At 36.3% G+C, this 23889-nt stretch overlaps 1 long non-coding RNA gene across 1 annotated transcript; it reads right to left on the bottom strand.

Moving 5' to 3' along the window:
* Window positions 1-12325: 12325 nt before the first annotated feature.
* LOC145666767 (uncharacterized) lies at window positions 12326-18629 on the bottom strand. Its single transcript, XR_014127814.1, has 2 exons — window positions 18144-18629; window positions 12326-12591 (listed from the first exon to the last, which is right to left on the bottom strand). It is a non-coding gene; the product is annotated as an uncharacterized LOC145666767 (long non-coding RNA).
* Window positions 18630-23889: the final 5260 nt, after the last annotated feature.

Raw genomic sequence — 23889 nt, 5'->3', positions numbered from 1 at the left:
TTGGTCAATTTCCAAAATTTAAGGGGTGGGCCAAAGTACCCCTCCCAAATTTTTAAAGGAGTGCACAAATATACCCATATCTTATGAAAGGTAATGGACCCCTATACATGACCATATAACTATATAGGATAATAACACCTCATCAAAGGGGATAAAATCGACCAAAAACCAAACACGTGGTATAACGTATTGCTTACGTTTATATTTTGGCAATTTTGTACCCCTAGAAGGGAATGAGGTGGACCGCCCAAATTTATCACGATACATATTAGGGTCCTGTGCTATAATACCCAATGTTTAAATTGGTCAATTTCCAAAATTTAAGGGTGGGCCAAGGTACCCCTCCCAAATTTTTAAAGGAGTGCACAAATATACCCATATCTTATGAAAGGTAATGGACCCCTGTATACGCCCATATAACTATATAAGGTAATAACACCTCATCCAAGGGGATAAATTAGGTCAAAAAACCCCGAAATTTGAATTTTTGGCAATTTTTTACCCATGAAAGGGAACGACATAGACACCCAATACTGATAGAGGTACATACTAAGGTCCTAGGCTACCATACCAAATTTTTAGATTTGGCAATTTCCAAAATTTAAGGGGGGGGGTGGTCCTATGTACCCCTGCCAAAATTTTCAAGGGGTGCATTAATGTACCTATGTCTTATAAAAGGAATGGACCCCTATACATAACCATATAATCATATAAGGTAATAGGACCTCATCCAAGGAGATAAATTAGGTCGAAAACCAAACACGTGGTACAACGTATTGCTTACGTTTATATTTTGGCAATTTTGTACCCCTAAAAGGGAACGAGGTGGACCACCCAAATTTATAGTGATCCATATTAGCGTCCTATACTATAATACCAAATGTTTAAATTGGGCAATTTCTAAAAATGAAGGGGTGGGCCAAGGTACCCCTCCCAAATTTTTCAAGGGGTGCATTAATATACCCATGTCTTATGAAAGGTAATGGACCCCTGTATACGCCCATATAACTATATAGGGTAATAACACCTCATCAAAGGGGATAAATTAGGTCAAAAACCCCCGAAATTTGAATTTTTGGCAATTTTTTACCCATGAAAGGGAACGACATAGACACCCAATACTGATAGAGGTACATACTATGGTCCTAGGCTACCATACCAAATTTTTAGATTTGACAATTTCCAAAATTTAAGCGGGGTGGTCCTATGTACCCCTGCCAAAATTTAGGGGGTGGGCCAAGGTACCCCTGCCAAAATTTAGAGGGGGTGGTCCTAGGTACCCCTAGGTCATTGACCCCGGGCCAAGGTCATTGACCTTTGACCTATGACGTCACAAAAATTTTTGCTGACTCGGCTCAATATACGTCGACCACTACTACTGTATGCACTCATAGTACTCAGAAAAGTAAGCGATTTCAATGCAAAATGAACGAAGAGTCATTGTCATGGGTACTCATGGGGCCACGGCAGAGCCCTCTTTAGGCAAAATGTAGATAGCTTATATCTAGAAAACAGGAGGTGATACTGGGATGGGACCAACGTTGGACACCGTGGACCCATAAGGCGCATCGAAAAAATTAGGGAGGCGGGCGCCAGCCAGCCTTACTTATTTCCACATAATAATATAAATTTATATTGTCGAAATACACACACGAGTTAGCTACTAATATTTCATATTATTATTATTATTATTATTATTATTATTATTATTATTATTATTATTATTATTATTATTATTATTATTATTATTATTATCATCATCATCTACAGCGTCTTTTCATTACGTGAGCATGTTTGACATGAAACCAAAGAGAAAATCCATCCTGTAGCGAATAGAAACAATACTTTCTCTCAAATGGATAAAATATCAAGCCGAGATAGATTCGAACTTGCATGGACGGCGCGAAAAGCCAGTGCTTTGTCCACTTTTTTTTTTAACTGACTCACCGAACGCGTTTCAGTAACTTACTTATTGCTAATTTTACTTGCTTCACTCGTTTAACTTGCTTTTTCTAATAACTTATAACGACAGGGACACGAACACAGAAACATCGAGAACAGTTAAAAATGATAGATGCTCTCCCGCGGAGAATCGAACCCGAGACTCCATACACCCAAGGCTCACGTGCTAGCCTCTAGACCAGCGGCGATGGCAACGCTCACTTCCTGTGTCGTTAGGGATTACGACCACTGTATTGCCAGCTATCACTTCTGTGGGTTGTATACTATGATCACATGTTTCTTCTTTGCTGGAAGAGTAAAACCTACATTATATGTAATACATGAGGTATTTAGACCTACATGCTCTTCATATAATGTAATAAAAGGGTCATGGTGTCGGATTTTAATACATGACGTATTGCAGTATACAACATGCTTTGCATTACTTGTTTGTTTGTAGACAGCTACTAGCTTAGTGTTCTGAAAGGTTGTGTATAAACTAGGGATAGCCCGTTCCGGAATTATTAGTTTTCGGACTCCCGAAAGTAAAGCCGGACAAATTCCGGAATTCGGAAAATTCCAATTTTGTAATAATTTCGGAATTCGGAAAAATCCGGAATTTAGAAATTTCTGATTTCGTTAACATTCCGGAATTCGGAAAATCCGGATTTTTTCGAAAGTCGGAGTTTTTCTCAATTCCGGAATTTTCTAAATTCCGGATTCTTTCCGAGTTCCGAAATTCTTCTGAATTCCGGAGTATAACTGAATTCCATAATTTTGCGAAATCCGGAAAGTGAAAGTTCCGCTTCCGAAAAATGAATTTATTTTGGTTAATATGAATCGTGGCGGAAATAAGTCTTTGACCAGGTAATGGCGACTGCTTTGAAAGAAATGGGGAGTATGAGAATTCAATCTGTCATATTTGTAGTTTTGTGTGGAGAAAGAACGAATTTGTGAACCAGTGGTTTAAGAAAAACTCAAGTTATTAATATAAACTTTGCCGACTTCATAAAAGAAATACGAAAGACATTTTGAATCGAAAAATATAACATACAAGTTTGCAAGCGGAGACAAAGAAACCTAACGTAACCAGACTAAAGACGGATCGTTTACCGCGTAGCGATCGCGGTTCAGTGGTCAAGGTGCTTCTGCGAATGCACGTTGCAATTTTTTTTTCTTACTTTAGAATTTTTGATGGCGATTGATCAGCGATAACATACGTTTTATTATATTCAGATATTTGAATACTCGGATGTTTCAATACTTGAACTATCAAATCTTCAGGAATAATAATAGTAATAATAATTATTATTATTATCTCGTAGAAGATTAAAAGCTAGAAGCTAAATTATCGCTCAGGTCATACCATTACAAGGAGAAACGTGACATTTGGAAAGAATATTTCGGTTTGGTTTAATGTTGCTCACGAGAAGAGGAGTTTCTCATCTCGTTTCTAAAACAAATAAAATAACATGAGAATTAACATTTTACATTCGAGACGGGTCAGGGCTAAATCAAAATTTTCGTCTCTCTTTGGAGATGAGAATCGAGACGAGACGAAAAGTATCGTAAACATTTCCCGTCTTGTCTCGATTCTCGAAATAGTGTATGTCCATTCTTTAAGTAACAATTGCTCTGTAGACTGAATCTCATAGGCTATTTCGTTACATTGTATTTCAGAGCTCATTGAATTATGCTCTGTGTAGGTATTTTTGTAGCAAAGCTTTTATATTTACCTCTGCATATTCTAAAAATTAGTTTATTATATGCCTTACTGTCGCGTGATATTCAGTTATATTTATTACAGTTATTTTCCTCAAAACATACTTTCTACATGAAACTTCAATAAAAGGTTCTAGTTTAAAATGTTGGTAGTTGCAGAGGTGTGTCTTGAAGGTACGGAACCCTTTCCCTGAAATCTCTACTTTTAAGTAAGTTTTGCCAAATTTCAGGGCAAGTTTAAAACTATTATTATTATTATTATTATTATTATTATTATTATTATTATTATTATTATTATTATTATTATTATTATTATTATTATTATTATATCAACTCCATGTATAATCTTTAAAAGATATACGGTTTGTATCTGAATAGTAAAAGCTAATTGACTGTCGATCTCGGTCGTCTGGAAGTCTTCAGGAGGCAAGGACATCGGTCACGTTCTGGGTTTGAGTTCCGAAGGGGCAAGTATTCGGGCTCGAGCAAAAAATTGTTAAAAGTTATAGGCTTCATCCAAACATATTCAAAACAGCTGGGACCGGGTTTGGGCTTCTCAACGGCTCGAGCGGCTCGGCTTACAGCTCATTCAATATCGAACCGAATCGAGAAGTGAGCCGAGCCAACAGCTCACCACACCGCGACCGAGCCGATTTGAGCCATCGGCTTAGTTGAGCTGAGTCGAAACGTGCTGATGAACTAGTTTCAACTTAGCTGGCTCGAACCGGTTCGCATGAGCCGAGTAGGTGACCCATCCCAACCGAGAAAGCTCGAGCCATCGGCTCAATTGAGCTGAGTCGATGGCTTGTTCCAACTAAGCCGGCTCGGGTCATCGGCTCATCCCAACCGAGCCGACTCGAGCTGTTTGCTCAGTTGATACGAGCCGAGCCGGTTGATATCACTACCCGAGTTGGTCTTCTGCTTGGGCTCAAGAATTCGACCGTGCAGATCTCAGCCTTGATTTTAAGAACTACAGTATATACTTATATTGGTTATTACGACATTTGAGGCTGTCTCGTAATAATAATAATAATAATAATAAACTCTTGTCTTCTCGTTATCTAGACGAGACGAGATAAACTAAAATTGCCCCACGAGATGCACTAAAATTACGAGATGAGACGCACCTCTGTCGTGAGCAACACTAAAAGTATTCCACATTACTGCTTACATTTCTCATGGCTTTTGCTTTCCAGTCTGATCAGGCCAATATTTCAAAACGAGTTAAAACGAGATGAACGAGCGAGAGAGCCATTATCAAACTCAACTCAACTCGAAACTAGACCTCGAAAACAGCGACTTGGCTCGGAACTCAATTCAAGAAAATTACCTTTGACTCGACTCAAATTGTACTCGAGTTGAATTGAATTTTGGCTCGACTTGTGCTCATCCCTATTCGTGTTTGTATTTTATGTTTCCACTTCAACAATGTCCACTCTTTTTTCTCCTTTTACCTGCTGTTTCTGGATTTCTCTTTCGGTGTCGTCCTTTATTTACACCGTGCACTATTCTTATTCCCAGCTTGTGACCCGCTTCAATGTCTTATTCAGTTTAGGCTTTTCTTCTTACATTGACTTCACATGTGATTGATTTAATTCTCACTTTCATCATTTCTTGTGATGAAAATGTTTTATTATTATTATTATTATTATTATTATTATTATTATTATTATTATTATTATTATTATTATTATTATTATTATTATTATTATTATTATTATTATACTATTGAACTTGCACGGCGAAATTACTGTATAATACGATATCATTTCTGTAATTTTACTCCATTGTATGTTATTTAGTTTATTAATGGGCACTAAATTGTCTCCAAATCAACGAATAAATTAACTACGGCATGCACTTTGGTGAAAATATCATTGCAATAAGATTATTGGTTCGTTCCAAACATGTTCATGTAATGATATTTCCACCAAAGTACATGCCGTAGTTAACTTATTCGTTGATCTGGAGACAATTTAGTGCCCATTAATAAATTAAATAACATACAATGGAATAAAATTACTGAAATGATATCGTATTATACAGTAATTTCGCCGTGCAAGTTCAATAGAATAATAATAATAATAATAATAATAATAATAATAATAATAATAATAATAATAATAATAATAATAATAATAAAACATTTTCATCGGTCGTGCGCGGAAAGTGAGAATTAAATCAATCACATGTCAAGTCAATGTAAGGAGAAAAGCCTAAACTGAATAAGACATTGAAGCGGGTCACGAGCTGGGAATAAGAATAGTGCATGGTGTTAATAAAGGACGACACCGACAGAGAAATCCAGAAACAATAGGTAAACGAAGAAAAAAAGAGTAGAAATTGTTGAAGTGGAAACAAAATACAAATACGAATAGGGATGAGCAGGAGTCGAGCCAAAATTCGACTCGACTCAAGTTCAATCCGAGTCGAGTCAAAGGTATTTTTCTTGTAGTACTTAAAACTATACTGTAGTTCTTAAAATTAAGGCTGAGACCTGCACGGTCGAATTCTTGAGCCCAAGCAGAAGACCAACTCGAGTAGTGATATCAACCGGCTCGGCTAGTATCAACTGAGCGAAGTTGTTGTATTACTATACATCTGCTTCCGCCCCTGTCAAATCTGGTCGATCTCGTTGACGCGACATATTTGCTTTTTTATACCCCTTTCTTCGTTTACTGAACAAAACAGTAACTATTCTGAAATATACTACTGCGCATGGCTCGTAGATAAATATTTCTGATGCCAATAGTTTCCGTTTTGTCCAAGGAATGTTCTTTTTCTTATTCCCAGCATGACCCTTTTATTACATTATATGAAGAGCATGTAGGTCTAAATACCTCATGTATTACATATAATGTAGGTTTTACTCTTGCAGCAGAGAAGAAACATGTGATCATAGTATACAACCCACAGAAGTGATAGCTGGCAAGACAGTGGTCCTAATCCCTAACGACACAGGGAGAGAGCGGTGCCCTTCCCGCTGGTCTAGTCGCTAGCACGTGCGCCTTTGGTGTATGGAGTTCCGGGTTCGATTCCCGGCGGGAGAGCATCTATGATCTTTAACTGTTCTCGATGTTTCTGTGTTCGTGTCTCTGTCGTTATAAGTTATTAGAAAAAGCAAGTTAAACGAGTGAAGCAAGTAAAATTAGCAATAAGTAAGTTACTGAAACACGTTCAGTGAGTCAGTTAAAAAAAAAAAAGTGGACAAAGCACTGGCTTTACGCGCCGTCCATGCGAGTTCGAATTAATCTCGGCTTGATTTTTTATCCATTTGAGAGAAAATATTGCTTCTTTACGCCTTCAGGTAGTCCACTCTTTTCGTATTTTTCGCTGTCGTTCACAGTTAAAGTAACTGACTATTATTCTTTCTACGAATGATGGATCTTCTCTTTGGCTTCATGTCAAACACGCACACGTAATGAAAAGACGCTGTCGATAATAATAATAATAATAATAATAATATGAAATATTAGTAGCTAACTCGTGTGTGTATTTCGACAACATAATTTTATATTATTATGTGGAAATAAGTAAGGCTGGCTGGCGCCCCCCCTATTTTTTTCGATGCGCTTTATGGGTCCACGGTGTCCAAAGTTGGTCCCATCCCAGTATCACCTCTCGATATAAGTTATTGACACTTTGCCTAAAGAGGGCTCTGCCGTGGCCCCATGAGTACCCATGACAATGACTCTTCGTTCATTTTGCATTGAAATCGCTTACTTTTCTGAGTACTATGAGTGCATACTGTCCAACGTTGCTCCCATCGCTCTACAGTTTCTCAGTCTCTCGATATAAATTGCTAATATTTTGTTTGTAAGGGAGATATGGCGTTACAATCATTACGTTTGAAAAAGAATTGATTAAGATATTACCTTGCCACAAACAACCTACCTTTATTTGCAATGCAATGTGTTACTAAAAAGCAAATCAAATAACACTCCTCGCCATTCAGGCTCCCGAACTCGAAATACATGAGTTCTCTGTGTTAGAGGAATGCACATTTATTATATTATTCTTTCAAATAACACGTTACACAAGTTACTTCACTTTCAATGTGTAATTTCATATCATCAGTAACAATAATCTTGTTCCAATAGGAAGATAACCCCCTCCTGCAAAAAAAAAAAAAAAAAAAAAAAAACTGACCGTAGCGAAAGGGCGTGAACCTTCTTTAGGCGATTAATCGGGTCCAAACTTTCTGAATACCTATTTATGGGCGAAATTTGGTTCCCTTGGAACTTTTTAAGAGTTTGAAGGGCCACCATTTTGAACATTTTCATCTGATTATTCTGGTTAACGAACTCATCAAGATATTTCAACAATTAATATTTGTGCCAAGTTTCGTCTCAATCCGCTGAAAATTAGGGTGGTTATGGCATTCAAAAATAGCGTTATATATATACAAATAGATAGATAAGTAGACACACAGAGGGAGAGAGAAAAAGTGTTTTTCTCCCTTCTCGCACCTGTGGTGCGTCAGAGCTAAACCGGGCTTCTTTGCATAACGTATTGACCAACCTAACCTAAACACAAACCTCTTACTTGCTAACGTAGAAACGTGATCGGGAGGTGTAAGGCATGTAGAAATTGTATTTTTAATAACCATGAGTATGGTCCACTTCCATGTTTTTCTTTTTACTTTTTGCAGCTACTTCGGAACGTTCAATTTTTATTCTTCACTAATTGCAAATGGCGCTTACATTCAAAATATGAGGAATTTTGGTGGCATTTGTTCGGATATTCTTCTCTTTGGAAATGAAGACAAGAATAAAATCAATACGCGAAGACAAAAAGTATTATCAGTACTAAACATTACCAATAATAATTGCTACGAAAAACTAAATACGACCTCTTTTACCATCTCTCATGAGTATGTATTATTAACAAAAATTTTTAAAAATGTTCTCGTTTAAGATTCGAACTTGCGTCCTTTGCATTTGTAAGCCAGCACCTTAACCACTACACCAAGATCATGGCATGGTGATCGATTAGTTGTTGGCGTATTTGTTGTATTTGTGTTTTATGTTCCCACTTCGACAATTTTCACTCTTTTTTTGTAAGTTTAACAGCTGTTTCTGGCTTTCTCTTTCGGTGTCGTCCTTTATTTACACAATGCACTATTCGTATTCACAGCTTGTGCCCCTCTGCAATGTCTTATTCAGATTAAGCTTTTCTTTTTGCCCCTCAGTAAACATTTGATTGATTTAATTCTCATACTCTCCACGGATGGAGCGCAGGAATGCCAGACTCGAAAAATAGGTGTACATTTACTTTCCTGACAGATCATACGTAACTTCTTTATTTTACTCGTGCTTGAATTATGTTATACTCGCTAGTGTTGACAACGAGACGAGATGTACAATAAGGTTTTCTCGTCTCGTCACTTAATTTTGTAGAAGTATCGTCTCACCTTGATTCTCACAAAGGAAATTCTCATTCGTTTCGCTTTATATTCGAAATTTATGTCCTGATTTTGTCTTAATTTCACCTGGAATTTATCAGAATATTCTTCTGCGAGGTACATTCATGTCCAAAATGATTGTCGCATATCTATAACTGTTTTCTTGTAAGAATATAATTTGATAGTAATTTTGCAAAGTACTTTTAACACTGATACTATGTGTATAATCGAGAAATGTATATTTGTGGTAAATTACATAGGTAAAGAATTATAAATACGAAAATTAGAATGTGTAAAATAAAATGTTGTTAAATGGACAAGAAAGTTTTATTGTTCTTATTTACTGCTCTTTTGACATGAAATTTGCCACATACATGTCTTTGCCGATTTTACACATACTAACATTATAAGAAATACCGGGCGAATTCGTTATCAAATTATATTCCTACAACAACATATTTATAGACATGCGACAATAATTTTGGACATGAGGGTACATGAGGAATATGATATGACAACATTTTAACAATATTTATTATTCGATTATATTCTGTAGAGACTAGAGTATCTTTAAACGTTGATGATCGTATTGAAGAGTAAATGAACATTTGGAAGCAATAGTGATTCATGAGAAGAAGTTTAACAATGTTACTTAATTTAGGGGACAAGCTATCTTAGTAACATTTTGAACGAGGCGTCAATCCTTAGGGCTATTCCTTGTCCTTTCATGGTTTAGTACACCCACTATTATTGCTAAATGACTGGAATGTGATAGGTCCAACTAGTGGTTCTCAAACTTTTTCCGTTTACGGTAAACTTAGCATGACATGTTTTGTGCATTGTACTCCAAAGACAGAACATAGATACCTAAACTCTTAAAATTTGAACTTCGAATGCTATTTTATTACCTCTTCTTTAGTCAGGCATGACCATCCAATGATTATATATATGACAGCGGTATAGCGGTATAGTAAATGAGGTCAAGGAAATTAAGGGGGGAGAAATATATATATATATATATATATATATATATATATATATATATATATATATATATACAGTAAGTTTAAGATAAAATGAATGATTAATTGCTTTGATATTTTTATGTTCAGAATCTACCAATCCGTGAATATCACCTAAACTGAACTTGGAAATACTTAAATTTGTCTTAATTATCCTGTTCAATCCATCGATAGTTTCCTATTTCCACATATTCTACAGTATACAGTAGACATGAATGGATGAGTCTATAGTTTTATATGGAATCTACATTACCTCACATATTGTCTTTGTCTTCTTCCTTTTCCAAGATTCTGTAAAAAACTCTACTTAATATTTCATTGAATTTATACCATGAAATCTATCTTGGATGATTGGATTGGGTTTGGTGTCCCTTTCAGCAATGAGGCTATATGAGACATGGACCTACAATTTAATATAGGATCCGAACCACAGGAGCTCACACTGGGAATTGAAATCGGGTCTTTCGCACCGAAGACGTGTAAGCTAACCACATACCCACGAGGAAGTTCTATAAAATCTGCCTTGAAACGGAATCGCGCAGATACCTTTTACTGCTGTATGTAGCTTCAATTCATTTCATTCTAAACTGTAATATATTAAAAGTACTGAACAATGAATAACATATGTTTTTGCTGAATACGTCGTACATTCAACACGTATTTTGGTTCGTGTAAGATAGTACCTGTAGGGAAATATTGTCAATCCAACTCCTCTGAAATTCTTAAGACTTAAATCGAATAAAAACCGCACCTTAACTTAGCTGAAGTTTTTTTTTTTTTTTAAAAAAAAAAGAGTTATTATTAAAAATAATGAAATCGGTGCTCGAACCTATTCTTGAGGTAATAAATCCATAAAGAAACCTGTTTTCAGTATCTATTATCGTTTTAGACTACTGTGATCAGTGTCGAAATCGAAAATGATAGATCTATTACTTCCGGTTTGAATATAGAGACAAAAGTGATTTTTGAGACTTTACATTTATATCCAATAGCCATTACGGAAACTAATACTGGAAAAGAAAATGCGAGATTCCGGTTGCAACTATGAAAAATAGTTTTTCTTGCGATTCTGAATACATCTGTATATAGTTTCTCGCTATCTGTTACAGTTTTTGTTGTATGACAATCAACGATGGAACCGAAAATGGTTGCTTTCTATCATTTCCGATTACCACTTTTGCTCTGATACCTCGACGGACGGACGGACGGAAATTTCCCATAATCATACATAGCGTACTTTGGAAGTCTAAAAAAAAGACAATAACCTTTTCATAGATTTTTTTTGTACTCCAATTTCAATGCGATCATAAAAGTAAATTGATTTCCCATGGCTCATTAAGCAAGCACAGTAATCGTGAGGCAATCTATGAATAAACAAATTACCAATACTTAAACGTATGTGAAGTTTTATAGTCTTATATCGTTACTATAAGCGATGAAACCATTCGTTTTTTTTTCTTTTACTTGTATGAGTATGAATTTCTCTATATTTGCTTTAAAAGAGAGAGAGAGAGAGAAGAGAGAAAGTAGGGAGATATTCTTCGAGACTTAGTCTCGGAAGTGATGACCGTTGGTCAGGTTGCAGACAGTGTAGCCCCTTCCGGTAAATACAAGTTAATGGTCCAAGATCCAGTTGTACGAGCACCATGGGGACACTTTGGTGGTCCCGCTCGACCGCTGGACCATTTTGTCTTACAAAAAGCCCAAGCAAAGGCAAGAGAAACGGAGTCTACAGAGAGTCAGGGAAAAGCTGTAGCAACATCTTCGCGGGATCAACACGTTTCTCTCCTCTCTCTCTCTCTCTCTCTCTCTCTATTTTCCCCCCAATGAGCTCCACCCACGAAACTCCACACTCTAACAGCCTAACAACCCAAGGAACAAACACATTACAACTACAACCACACGAGGCTACTACAATATAAGCATTGTTGGTCAATTTGAAGCTGTAAAACAACCCAGCTCGTCGCATCGTCTTTCCTCATTCTGCTTTAACCGTTTCCCCGCTCCAGAAAATAAATGAACAGTTAAATACGTTTTGATGGCTTGTAGCAAAGTAGTGAAGACAGAAACACATATATACAAACAAGCGCACATATAATCATGAGCTTAGCATTTTCCCCCTTAGGTTTAGGAGTTTCTTCTCTCGTTGTTGCAATAAGAACAACAAAGTGTTGCTATTCAATGGAATCATTTTTTAAAAAGTTCATTTTTATTAATACTCACAGTACAAAGCGAGATGAAATTTAAAGCAATATACGATGTAGTTTCCTGATATACGCTATTCAATCATGGTATAATCCCAACAGTTTATGTTACCAAATTCACAGTAGAGCGCTATTTGTGCAGCATCCGATATGACTTGTCTTTGAGCGTTGCCTTTAAGTCCACTAATCCACGCACAGCGATGTTGCCAATGCTGTGATGTGGGAGTTCGACTCGGCTGACACAATGTGTATATTCTTGGTGAAACTGGATGCTTATCAATATGTCGCATTCTACACACTGAAAGCAAATAGAATAATCGACTATGTTTTGACGTTAGTGATACAAGAGGAATAGGAAATATATGAAAGCAAGGATAGGAATGGCAAGAGAAGTGTTTAGGAAGAAGAAAAGCATATTGTGGGTCGTCAAATAAGGAGTATTTAAGAACATTCATACAATATTTCGTATGAAATATTATGCTGTACGAGTCAGAAACTGAGATATTACGAAAGAGGAAAACGTTCAAATATGGTTGTGAAGAAGTATGAAGAAGAACTAGCTGGATACAATATAAATCAATGAGAAAATGTTAGTGTTAACAAAAGTTGATGAAAGAAAGCAACATTGGAAATCGTTATAAATAGTACTGGTGGAACATTATTTAGAAAGAGATAGTCTGATTAGGGATATGATAGAAGGTAAATGACGAAGAATACAATTGATAGACGATATTGCAGATGGTAATTCCTACCTTAAAATAGGGAACCATATTACATGATAGCTCCTTCTCACTTGCGGAAGTAACTTGCGAATGAGGCAGAGTATACGATTTATGCAATTAAGGCCATGATAACTTAGTGATAAGGCTCTCACCTCTGGCACGTGGGGTACTTGGTTCGATCCCAGCTCCTGCCAACTGAGCTTTGTGCTAAACAAACACTGCGATCGTGTGCAAAAGTTTTCTCAATATTCTCCCATTTCTTCTCACTTTTGTCATTTCACTATTATCCTACATAAATTCATCACCGTCTCATTAGCAGAGTGCATAAAGTGGGACGTTAAACTTAAGAAAGGAAAAAGAAACACAACCGATTCTGATATGTAAATACTGTCTTATTACCTTATTATCTTAATACGAGGCGCATGTCAAGAAAAAGGGCCGAAAAGTTTTTAACTCAAGGTTGGCAACACTGATAAAGCTGAGCATGCGCAGAAGCATGTCCTAGTATTCTGTTTTGCAACAGAGGTAGAATCACCCGAGTGGAGTTGCATGCGTGCAAGTAGCAGTAAGGTGAAATGACTGCCATAACACAAAATCTCGCCAAATATGACGTGAGATCTGTCATACGATTTCTGATTGCCAAGGGACAGAATGCAGCTGACATCCATCGTGACTTGTACGGCATTCACGGACCGACAGCAATGGATGAGGGGAATCTCAGGCATTGATGCACAGTTTCGGGAAGGGCATTCAAATGTTCATGAAAATGGGCGTAGTGAAAGGCCTAGTGTTCAGACGGACGATCTGCTGGAACGCCTTCGAGAAAGTGCGATCAAATCGCTGGTTCACAATTTCTGAATTCGTCTAAGAATTTCTAGAAATATATGCGAAAAGAGTGTATTGGATTGTACTAGTACTTCGTGCGAGTTTTTGAACGAAGTGCAATTTACATAGTTATCTCCAAATACCAACAACGCGTTCTCTAGCTGCTCTAGAGACAGGAACAAGGAGCATAATATACACAATAGATCAAAAGGGAGCCAAAAGTAGAGGGAGAAGCGCTGAAAAGGGCATAGTATCTACTTTTTGTCTTGGCCTTTGAAATCGTATGTAGGCTTTTTTTTTTTTTTACTGTAAGTTTTATGTGTATTAATTCGTAGCATAAATAAATAATATAATTGAATACGTTAGGCCTATATACAACATTTTATTTTATCTCACTATGTCCATTATATGTATGTACCTTATTTATTTTTCTAAGCATAGAGCTATCTTGGTTGACTTTGAAACCTTTAACGGAAATATTTGCGAGTCCTGTTCAATTTCGCTAGGCAGGTTTTATTATGTGCTTATGCCAGAAATGTTTATTTACTTCTCTGAGTATATTTATTCTTTACTCACAGATACTTGGGGCATTATTTGTAAAACAATGGCGAATCCAGAATATGATCAAGGGAGGAGCTAAACCATAGTTTGCAGCTTTATCTATTGTAATGCAGGATTGAAATACATTTTATCCAGTTTATACCTGAGCGCCTGCATATATCGTTTATCAATACTAATTTCAGATCATAAAGAGATTAGAAGAGCGATGATTAAAACTTTGCAGTGCATTTGAGCTGTTTGATTCAATAACGAAGCAGACGCTCCCAAGACCAATCGGACAAGCATTTCTTTGAAACGAACAATAGATGCAAAAAATTCTGGCATAAAATTCTTGTCTAATGTGAATAAAGTGTTCCAGGGAACAACGACGCACGAATTTCAGACTTAACAGCAAGTAACATTGCTTCTTTGAAATACTGTCCCTTAACGACCCGTGACACGGAAGGAACATTTTCAATGTACAGTAATGTTTTAACTGATAAATGCAAGTTTTCGCCGCAAAACACCGAAAACTACCTAGTCGTATATTGTAGCTTGAATGCATCATAGTTATACACAAATATATGCAGTTCAAGTAATACACCTTTTTTCTTTAAAGATATAATTCCTCATTTAACTTTCGCTTTTGATTGCTGCATATTTACAATTTTTAGTGCATATTTGCATATTTTCAGGGCATATTTTTGTGATTTTTAGCGCATATTTGCATGCATATTTTGCCGTTTTTTAGTGCATATCGATCCGAAGTCTAATAATGACTTTGTAGTTGGCTTCTGAGACACAGTCTGAGAGTTTTTACAGGAGCTAACTACTGGAAAAAATATTTTTGAATTACCTGTCATATATGAATTATTATATAAAAAATGTATGTAACTATGTATGCGTGATCATCACGGATAAATTTCAAAGTCAAATGAAATAACTTTTGTTATATAGTAGATAGGCTTTAATACAAGCTGGGATGTTATCATATCGCTTTCATTATAATACATATCCTAAGGGGCTGGGGATCCGAATTTTTGCGAGAAATTGAGTATCTCATAAGCCGTTCACCTTAGAGAGCCGAAATTCAGTATATTAACTCTTTATTAAAAATAAACAGAACATATCCTAGCATTTTAAAAATTCTCTTTTACGGTGAGAGGGCATTTTTCTATATATTGGAAATTGGTAGTGGGTTGATTTGTAAAAGTAGTCGAAAACGATCGATATTGATTAAGAAACAAATTGAGAAACAAAAACTACAATGCTTCGTGTTTTATATCTACTGCTTTCTATTATAATAATTGCTGAAGCTTGTGGAGCGTTCAGAGCATAAGGCAATCAAGCCATAAAATTGTGAGGAAAATGAACATAACATTTATACTGTAAGGTTAATTACATGGGAATTTTACATTTGTACGGGATGCTTAATTATATCGAAAATTTTAGTTTTTTTTTTCTTTCTTTACGTTGGTCTACTTTAAAACTTTGATTTGAGACTTTCAAATTTCATCCTTTTTTCCACTGAAAAGTATCTGTAAGTCAACAAGTAAGTAATTATGTATGATTAAATTTAAATTCATCACAATTTGGCCCATAACGAACACTTTACCATTGTAGATCCACCGATGTTGTAACAGAGCGGTGCTTGAGCTATTGCCTCTAGAAATTCAAACTCCGATTAGTGATAATTTCACAGCCTTGTTTCATTACAAGTATGAACTCTTTAGTCAGTGGAGAGGAGGGTGTGGATCATGGATCAGAGTTGAAGACGATGGCTTTTGGTGGGTCGAAGTTGATCACAATTAGTCAGAGTGGTTCATGGTGGGTGGCGACTCAGAGTAGGTCACGGTGGGTGGTGGGTCATAGTGGGTCAAGCTAGGTTGTGGGTCACAATGAGTGGTGAGTCAGTGGGCCGTGGGTCGAGTCTTCAATGACCACGCCATCTCTGGTGGACGCATATTCAGAAAATCCAGTTTCACATAAAATAGGTACTTTCAAAAGGAAGTTGCACCTCAATAGCTTTCTTCGATAACCCTGAGTATTCTTTTCTCAACCGGCACCAGAAATCTATGAGCGGCAGCTTCTTGAACTGAAGTTGAAGGGATGAATCGGACGTCGAGTCATTCTCGTATTCGTCAACGGTGAGGCGAGGATGCTTTCCTTGGATGTCATATAGATTTTTTACCCACTGATGTTGATGATGGTTACTTTCTTTTTCTGGAAAATACTGATTTACAGTGCTCTGCAAATTCTCCAAATATTCAATAAATTCTTTATTAAGGGTTTTCACTACAGCGAAATTAAACTACCGCTAATTTTAGAGTTTTTTCTGTAATTTCTTCAAAACAAAATATTCGAAGAGCAGAAAAGTAGTGAACTGACAACACGATTTTGCATGTGATACCTTTACCACAATTCACCTATCTGCTTTTGGTATGCCGCATTTAACAGAACCCGCACAAAGTGCTAAATCTATCTACAGTTGCAAATCGAAAGCAGATATATATGAGTTGTGATAACGGTATTACATGCAAAATCGTATCGTCTAGGTCACTACGTTTCTGCTTTTAGAATATTTTTATTTTTTTTGAAGATATAACAGAAATACTCTAAAATTAGCGATAGTTCAATTTCACTGTAGTGAAGACCCTTAATATAGTCGAATTCTCCGGGATTCCCTTCGTTCTTCGCAATCTTTAAATGCAGGAAAACAAGTCATATTCAGCTGAGTGATACTTCTGCTCCAGAACTGTAAGCCGTGATTTTGTCCTCTGCTGTAAATACATTTACGTTCTTTCCTTGAAGGGATAGATTGACCTCATTCATTGATGAAGGCTTCCTATATCAGCGGAAAGAATTTTGAAGAGCTTTGGATTTAGTTCTTTTGACTTGCTAAAGTTTATGATTGTGACTGCTTCATTAAGGATATTTTTGAGGGACTGTGGAATTTTCTTTATGGCCAGTGTTTGACGTTCCAATATAAAATAACTACTTTTGCTATATTTCTCCACTTCCTTTATGCATGTAACAGCTCCAGGTGTTTTTCCCACCATTGCCTTCGTACTATCAGTGCAAACATTAACGAAGTTGTCCCATGGTATCTGATTTTCTTCTAAATATTCATTAATAATTCTAAAAATTTCTAACCCACATGCATTAGATGGGAGAAGTTTACATAATAGCATATCTTCTTCCACAGTTTCTTCATAATGGTAACGTACAAGCACAAACACAACAGTCACACCTACTACATCGGTTGATTCATCTATTTGTAGTGCACGGGGAGGCGACTTGAGCCGACGGTTCAACTCCCTTTATCTAACCTTCCATATCTTCAATATGAAGAGCGACTATGTCATTTGAAAGTGGTACTAAAGAGATTTGTTTACCCGATTTTTCATTTATCATGTAGTTAACCATGTCAATCGCGCAAGGTTTTGTCAGTTTCTCGGGTAAAGTGTGGGCTTTAACATTCTATAACTTAGAATGAAAGATGCTTCTGATGCTTTTTCATTCATACTAAAAGATGCCTGAGCTAAGCTCTTTCGTGAATTTAGTAACTCACTACATTTTTTCTCAAAGAACTCAACATTTTTTGTTTCGAACTCAGGATGATTGGTTTCAAAATGACATCGTAATTTTGCAGGGGCCATGGAACTGTTAGGTAAAAACTCTACCACATTTTATACATTGAGGGCAGCTTTGAATATCCAAAGTCCATCGCTAAATAATTCTAAAATTTACGTTTTATACTTACATGTATTGTTTTGGATGCTGGACTCTTCACATCTTGGAATGATGAATAATACTGTTGTACATCAGGGTCTTGAGTACTCATTTCCTCTTCATCGAGCACATTTTTTTTCAGCCACATTAGAAGACCTTGAAAGTTTGTTACAATTAACTGAAACCTTTAATGACCCTGTTTTGAACCACCCATCCGTCTTGAGTGAGATTAAGCTCAGAAATGAATACAATGAAATTTAATCTTAATTGAAAGAACAGTTAATACTGAACATTACAAATCTGCAGATATTTGTTCCACTCAAGATGAAATTTTCGTACATTGTTACCAAGTTTACAACAACATAGAATTAAATTAGTCATTGTTAGTGCTCACATGTATAAGAAAAAAAAAATACTATATTCTTAAATTGTTATCCTGCTTGTACAGAACATAATTAAAGCATCTCTTTCTACAGTGGGTTTTTGATAGTTTTGGAACTGACTTCAGGGCGCATGTATAATCACGGACGATTGTCAAATGATTTGAAAAACGAAAGTATGGAAACACGATAATTGCAATCAGGTATTATAACCTTTGGTGCTGAACACCATTGTTGATGGAATGAGGGGATATTCTTCTGTAAAAATATTTTCTGAGGTTTGGAATCTTATTGTGAATCTGAATCAAAAATAATTACTTCCTACTTAGGTTGGAATCTAGATCTTTTGATGATAATACTAACAAGTAAGTGAGTCGTCTAAATTCTAACCACTCCTAGATGAGATAGATTCACTACCTTGATATTGGTTTGTACAACGAAAAAAAGTCCAAAAAGCTGAAATTTTTGCACTAGAAAAAGAAGGGAAAGCCCCCCCGAATTTTTTTCCGGTTTTCGAAACATTTTTCGATACGGTTGAAGGAAGTGTGGAAAAGCGGCTTTTTTCAAAAATTCATGTGTATATTTTAATTATTCCGGTTCAAACTTCCGAAAGCATGCATATATATATATATATATATATATATATATATATATATATATATATATATATATATATATATATATATATATATATATATATATATATATATATTCTTGTTTTTTTTTACTCATGTTGCACCAATTTTCACAATTCATTTCTTTGTTTCTTTTCTATCTTATTATAGGCCTATACAGTGTATAAATATTTGCTTAAACACTTCATTTTCAAAACTCTTGTGTTTGATTCTTACATAGCCTAAGCGAAATGAGTGCAAGAAGCTTCGAACTATTAGTCAGCTCTAATATAAACTCCTTTAAGAAAGATATTGTTTTCTTGTAAACTAAAGAACGATAGGTAATTAACATTTTAATATTGGAGTTCCTTCAAAGCTAAAGCATTTTATCCTATCCAAGTTGCTTTTTCCTTAAATCAATTTACTCATGAACCTTAAATGACAGGAATAATACCAATTTGGAGTAAGACTGACAAGGTTGGAAATTCTGGCTCGTAGTAGCCAACGTTATGGGACCTGTGGGGTTTTAAGGTTTAAACATAAGAAGCAAAGCGTGCAACTGGCCAGTTTGAGCCACATTTGTTGCTGTTGCTACTAACATTGGTGTTGGTATTGGAGTCTCTCTCTTTCTCTATGAGTGTGTTAGAAGATGGGAGGCTTTGCTAAAGGAGGATAGCGGTAGGAAGAAGGGAACACAATGTCCCCTGGAGAGCAGTTCCCTGACCAAACGAATACGATTGCCTTTTTTGGACAAGAAGAATATCGTCCCTCCATCCACCCGTGTTTCTCCAACACACCTCTCTTCCTTCTTAAGGGAGGCTAGACTCCTACCCGAGAGCCACCACAATATACCCACTGATTGCTCTGTGTCCTTTTAGTGTTTAGAGAGCCCAAGAGTTAACGAGGGATGTTTAGGAGGTTGAGGTTACGCCAGCTTACATGATAGGTTGTTTGCTGATGTTTCGGGTGCTTAAAAGTGTACAACAGAAGGAAGAAGGGTCATTACTTTTCGTTTCTGACTGGTCACCCGGGTACTGTAGCAATGAAAAAGAAAAGTCCAGTCGTTCGTTTTACGGTCTGTTTGTTTGTTTATCTTTTCTTTTCTTTCAACTCCTTCTCTTTCTATTCACTTTTCTCCCTTCTTTTGTCTTCTTTTCATTGAGACTCTAACAGGCGACCGAAGAAGATGTAAGATAACTTTTCTCATGAGGTAACATTAACAAAATCGTTTGGTAACATCCTCTGCTATTCTCCAAAAGACGATTTTCACCTTTTCTTTTTTTTTTTCACACACACGTCTACAATATAGTATAAAAAGCCTATGTTATTTATTTAACTGTAAAGGACACTAAAGATACTCGTGCGACAGAAACGAGACCGAAGAGGACACTTATCATTCATTTTTATGACAGAAGAAGCGGTCTCTTTGGAAAGATATTTGATCATAGGGAATTTCTATAAGCTTTGAGTATTTAAATCTACAAAGGAGATTCAGATATCATGGGTGTATCTAAGATTATATGGCTTGTGTTTGGTAACAATAATTACTGTATATATGAAAGGTTATTTCTTTATTTCGAGAATTTAGGGCCCCAAGATGAAAATATGTACTAGTATTTCTTTTTCATCTACATCATCCGTGTGAAACATAGACTTACAATTTTACGTAAAATCTGAACCACCGTAATGCGATCAAATTTTAATGCTCTCCCACTGGGAATTCAACTCATTATCACGTACACCAAAGCACACAGAGAAAAAATTGAGCGTATTTAGAAGGAGAATTTGTAGATTCCTTTTACTTGCGACTTTGCTGACGCTGCTTCTACCAGGGGAACTGCAATGCTATAAAATCCTTGTTATGGTGCAGATCTTTTTGTGCTATGTAGTTACGTTCACAACCAGATAATGTTGATCATAGTGCAAAACCATGATTTTTCTGTATTCTGCACATAGTGAGGAAGGAAACATCTGGTTTCCGTTCTATTTGTGGCTGTAAAGATTGGTCATGGCTAAGCAACAAACCTACACGACACATAGTACAGAAAATTTTGTGCGTGATGTAGGATTCTACTAAATTTAGCCTCTTTCTAGACTAAAAATCAGTATTTTTTTCTCTCTCTCAGTGTTCACGCACAAACCACTAGACCAGCGCACAGGACCAAATCGGAGATGTCTTACTCTCACGGGCTTGGCTCTTAGGGTCAGTAGCCTCGAGTTCAATAATTAAGTAAGAACACGAGAGATGGAGTGTGCCAAGATTTGTAAGTGGGTAAGTGGGTCGTGAGTCAATAGGACGTGATCCACCATGACCCACCACCCATCGTGATTCACTCTGACTCACTGACCCATTATAACTCACTACAAGCCATCGACCCACTCTGCTTTGTGCATTATACTGTAAGCAGCATCTTCTGAACACTTGTGAATTGGTGTACGTTTTACTTACAAGACCTCCATTTTTAATTTGTTTCTATTTACTTACCTGAGATGCCTCTATCTAACTGAAAAGAGAATTTCAGGCACTTGTGGATATTGATATTTGTAATTATAATAATAGCAATACGACTTACTAGTTACCTTTCGAGACATTTTTTCCCCTTACGTTGGCCTCTTTCAAATTTCATCTTCTCCACTGAAAAATATCTGTAATTCAACAAGGAAATAATTATTACGATAATTAAATTGAAATTCATCGTTTGGCTCATGACAAGTAAAGGTCAGATCCACTGGTACTGTAACAGAGCGGTGCTTGAGTGATTGACCGTAGAAATTCAACTCCTTGCCTTATTATAAATGTAAACTCTTTAGTCAATGGAGAGGACGGTGTTGATCATAGATCAGAGTTGATGACGACTTGTTTTGGTGGATGGCTGGTCAGAGTATGTCAAGGTGGGTGGTGGGTCATGGTGGGTCGTGGGTTACGGTAGGTGATGGATTAGTGGGACATTGGTCAAGTTTTCATTGACTCACGTCATCTCTGACTACACGTTTAAACACAAGTGCTATAAGTGGATAACGACCCGAAATCTGAGTCCCAGAGAGCGTCAGCCACAATGAGGATAGTGAGCCCAAACTCAGAGCGTGGTAAAGCGACGCGAGATAGCTAGCGCGAACTAATCGTGGATACAAAGTTCAAGTCTAGCGAAATAAGGTTTTTTTTTTGTTGTCTCGTATCGTTTTGTGCTTTTGTAGAAATCTCATACCATTTCGATTCTCGAAGAATTCTTTACTGGACTTCTCTGGATTCTCGGAAAGCTTCACTTGCCTCGTCTCGAAACTTTTCTCATCTCGTTTTGTAAAATTAGGCAGTGGCGAATCTAGGCAAGGTTGGGGACCTAGGCTCCTCCCAGTTTTTAAGTGACAAAAATAATTTAAGCTATTATTTATATACCTTTGAAAGTTTATTTTAAACTCATGATATACCTATTACAGTCTGGGTTTTAGCTGCACCCTTCTATTTTTTAACTTCTAGATCCACCACTGAACTTAGGTACAAAATTTATGTCTGATTTTTTTTTTCTTAATTTCATCCTGAAGTTATCAGAGTTCTTTTGCTTTACGAGAGGTCTATGAAAGCTGTGATATAAATCATTTAAATTCTATTTATTATTGAAGTATATTGTGAAATGATTTGCATATCTTTAAATGTTGATAAATGCTCTTCATTGTGTTCGTATAAACATTTTATCAATCAATAGTCTTTATACTATGAGCCATTAGCACTAAAGCTATATTTCAGATCTAAGACTTAAGTGAACTAGTGTTCTCCAAGAAATTCGTGAAATCTCTCGTCTCGTGGACAACATCAAGTGCAAATTTGAACTACCGTAGGCCTCACTGAGAAGAATGGTGAGCGAGGGGCCTTTCGAGAATAATGATCCGGAATGAACAGTAGTTTTAGAATGTCCATCTCTATCTCACACACAGTTTCTCAAGGCAAGTAATCACTTTAGGAAATACCAATTCAACAAAATTACTATTGCGCAACAAAATTAGTTTGTTAAACGGGACACTAAAGTTTTGATAAAAATTTTAGGTAGTACGTTATATTAGAAATCGAATTTGAAACCTTTTGCACTGTTTTTAAGGAGTATGATTTTTTTTTAAAAAAAAAACAAATAAATGTTGTTATATTTACTCTGCTTTTTGAACAAAATTTTAAGATGAATCACCATTAACTGTGGGGAAGATGTAGGAGTCAAAAGTTAGGACCAGTATTTCTTCCAGACCTCTTTCTTTTGGAGGGGGCACTGCCCCCGGAGCTCTGAGAGTTCCTCCCTGTGTAGACCAAAATAATAATAAATAGAATAGTATCGGTAGTGCCGCCCGGAATACTATGTCCCCCCCCCCCCAGGAACAGTTTCTGAAAGGAACACTGGTTAGGACTCAAGTTCCTTGATGAAAGTGATCCATCCAGTTGATCCCAGTGTATCGACAATCAAAAATTAATTCCTTTTATTTATTTATTTATTTATTTATTTATTTATTTATTTATTTATTGCTCCTTTATAATATGCAACCCAACTGTACCTAATCATGACGGCCTTTTGTTGTAATTTGTGCAGCATTTTTCATGGGATGTGAGTTAAGCTTCGTATATACATAAAACCAGTTATAAGAAATCTGTGTATTGCTTTGGATACAACCAACAATTTTCATTTTACTTCTTTTGGAAGATCTCTTGTCCTAGTAGAAGACCTTAAGTAAAAGATCGAGAGATACATATAAAATATGTTCTTTAGAAAATTTTACTTTTTACCACAAGGAAAAGTGACTCATT

The sequence above is a fragment of the Thermobia domestica genome, chromosome 1 (assembly GCF_964235325.1).
Source record: "Thermobia domestica chromosome 1, izTheDome1.hap1.1, whole genome shotgun sequence".
In the NCBI taxonomy this organism is placed as follows: domain Eukaryota; kingdom Metazoa; phylum Arthropoda; class Insecta; order Zygentoma; family Lepismatidae; genus Thermobia; species Thermobia domestica.
The sequence above is the reverse complement of the archived record's forward strand: the minus strand, read 5'-3'. Positions and strand labels throughout refer to the sequence as shown.